We start from the raw sequence: 3,145 nt of genomic DNA, 5'->3' as shown, positions 1-3,145 counted from the left end.
GGGTGTCTCGGCTTGGCCGAGACACCCCTGGGGTGTCTTGGTTTTGCCAAGACACCCCTCGGGTGTTTCGAGCTTGCCGAGACTCCGTTTAGGTGTTTTGTTGGTTCCCCTGTATATTCTTCGTCCGGATTCGGATTTGAGTGATTCCGGGTGCGTTGGATGCGCGACGAAGAGTTTGACCCGCTCTGGTGATTGGATTATCTGTAGAGTGGTCGAGGCATGACGGGCGTTGTCCTTTTTGTGAACAGTGCCGGGCTTCCCGATTGGTCCGGGTCTTCGTGATTCCGAAGTCCTATCCGTTCATGTAACTCGTCGATTCACTTCAGTCGTTCGTCGACGTCGATTAGGCTCACGTGGATTGGATGGTGACGTTCAGCGTCGCTCGTTAACACTGAACCGGTTGTGGAGAACTATAGGCAATTTTCGATGCCTACAGAGGATACGAAAGAAGAAGCCCCGGTAACCTCCAGTTCCTTCAGCTCTCGTATCTCTGACTCCAGGGTAGCGAAATCAGCAGTGAAGGAATCAGCCAGTTCCGGGTATCCTTCTTCCCTCATCATCGTCATGTGACGAGAGAAGGAACGCCGGAACTGATCGAAGCCGCCTCCTCGGTGAAGAAGCTTCTCAATCAAGCCATTATACCAGGCGGTGAAGAAGCTGAGGTCCGTACGGAAAGCCTCTCCGTCAGGATCAGTATCGGCCAAAAGGCTACGGACACGCTCGTGCAAAGAAGATCGAGATCCTACAAGCAACAACTTGGAAGCTCAGTGAACTATCGAATATGGAAAGGAAAGTCAGAAGGCAAATTCTGAACATACCGACACCAACAGACGTCCCCTCGGGTTGAGGTCTGACAGGCTCTGGGATAGCAGCAGAAGAGGGTACGTCAGCCCCTGTAGGCGGATTGCTCACACCACTCGGCAAAGGCGGGGAGGCACCGCTGCCATGAAGATTTTCAGCCCCAGGAACTGTAGTTGTATCAGGCTCAACGCCTGGTCCTACAGTGACATTCCTATGTTAACCAAATAGAAATTTGGACAAATAAGGAGAATTGGGATAAGAAGGTCGTATGAATACCTGCAATCTCCATGTCCTCAGATGCAGCCAGAATGCCAAGAGTCATAAAGGTATCGGCCCAAGCGGCTGGTCCTATGATGACACTCTCTTATTAGTCAAAATGAAAATTTAGACGAATAAGAAGAATTGGGATCTGCATACCTGTAGATCCATTATCCGCGGGCATTTGAGGGATGTCAGGAGTCATATGAGAATCAGTCCTAGCGGCTGGTCCTATGATTGCACTCATTAGTCAAAAGACAGATAAACATAGGAAAGTACAATATCCCTGAATCGTATACATACCTGCAAGCCCGTCGCTCTGAGGCAAACTGGATATGCCAGGGATAGATACCGGGCTAACTCCAATGGTAGACGCTGCTATAATCAATCATTCATTAGTCAGATGAAATATCGGGCAAGAGGGAGAAAATCAGATAGATACCGATAGATGAATCATTCCCGAAGAATGGTCTCTCGGTCCCTCTGGAAGTCTGCTCAGCCAGCATGTCAGCTAATAAGCCGGCATCCGGCTTCGAGAAGCTTGGCCCCTCCATCGCAACATCTGCAGGGTAACCCAAATGTTGAAAGATGAGGAAAGCTCGAACGAGAAATCTTCCTTCACCTTGCATAGGGAAAATGACATTGGATGCGAATATACCTGAATAAGGGATTGTAGGCTCAACATTATTTATCTGCTCAAGATCGATGTTAAGGTCGATGCCCAAAGACCCATCGTGAAAAGCGTCGCACATTTGTTGCACAAAGCAATCCATGTTGTCAACGCCAGGGGACGCCGAACCCGGTGGGAGTTCGCCCTCCTCGAAGAAACCTGAAGCACAAAACATGTTCACAAATCCCCAAAAGGTAAACAACCTTGAAGCGAGAGCAATTGAATGTTACCTCCCCCTCCATCGGCGGTGCTCCCTAAGTCCACTCCACAGGGACGCTGACCGTCATGGGACTTATGGGCAGTCTTCTTCCTCTTCGGGGCACCAACCCTCCGAGGACCAAAGGGTCGAACATGCGCAGGCCTATCACACGTTTCAACGTGTGTAGGAGCTGAGGGCTCATGATCACCGGCTGTCCTACCTAAAATGACAATAGCCATTTCAATGAAAAAGAGCTGTCATTTATGGAAAAGGAAAATTAAAAGAGACAAGACAAACCGGTATCGAGATCCCCTCTGCCGGTATCTACATCCACACACTCTTCCTCAGAGGTCTCATCATCATCATCCGTAGGGAGGAGCTCTTCTTCGTCTGTGAGAAGAGATTTGGCATGCCCTTTTTTCCGCTTCCGAGCAAGCTCAGCCTTGCGAATCGCCATCATAGCAGCCCGGACCGCATACTCGGACTGCAACTCTGAGAGGCTCTTCACGCTGATGGACTCATAGGCAGAAAGCAACCACTTGCAGCTGAGGAAAGTGATCAGTGGCTTACGCCTATACGAAGGAAGAGCAAAGCGAGCTCCAGTACATCCCACCATCGTCCATAGCCACGCTCGTACGCCATCAATCAATCCTCCCTCAACCTGAAGGCTACGGCTCGGATTCCCAACATACAGTTGGTCGTAACCAAACTGCAAGTCGGGACGGTGAAGAACGAGCCACGCCATCAAATATGCGTAAGGGAGCTCAACCTTTGGGCAAACCAGCTCAGCTGATGGTTCAGAACCCATATGTGTAAAACTGCTAACCAGACCCCTGAGCCCGCAATGGATACTAGCAACCATTGCTGGGAGCAGGGAAAGCTCTCTCCCATAAGCCAGCTGAACTGCAGGGAAGAGCACCTCGATGGGTAGAGCGTCAGAAGGTTGGTGCGGGACGACACACTTCTTCAACCAAAGGGCAAGGTAGCCTGCTAATAGCGCCCGGGACCCTATAGACCTCTGTGCGCGGCGGAGAAAAGAGCGAAACTTTGTCCCCGCGGGAAAAGCCCCCTCAGCACTGCCGGTAGTGTAGGAACGAGCCTCAGCCTTTTCCAACAACTCATTAACGGCCGAAGGAGTCATCACGTCCAATTCATGAATGGGCGCACTAGAATCACCCTCCAAGTTCTGAAACAAGTAGCTGGCAAACTGCTTCAAG

The 3,145-nt window shown here is 50.6% G+C and overlaps 1 long non-coding RNA gene across 1 annotated transcript; it reads right to left on the bottom strand.

Moving 5' to 3' along the window:
* LOC109842691 lies at window positions 1,077-1,435 on the bottom strand. Its single transcript, XR_002247348.1, has 3 exons — window positions 1,363-1,435; window positions 1,219-1,290; window positions 1,077-1,149 (listed from the first exon to the last, which is right to left on the bottom strand). It is a non-coding gene; the product is annotated as an uncharacterized LOC109842691 (long non-coding RNA).

This window comes from Asparagus officinalis, chromosome 5, assembly GCF_001876935.1.
Source record: "Asparagus officinalis chromosome 5, Aspof.V1, whole genome shotgun sequence".
In the NCBI taxonomy this organism is placed as follows: Eukaryota; Viridiplantae; Streptophyta; class Magnoliopsida; order Asparagales; family Asparagaceae; genus Asparagus; species Asparagus officinalis.
The sequence above is the reverse complement of the archived record's forward strand: the minus strand, read 5'-3'. Positions and strand labels throughout refer to the sequence as shown.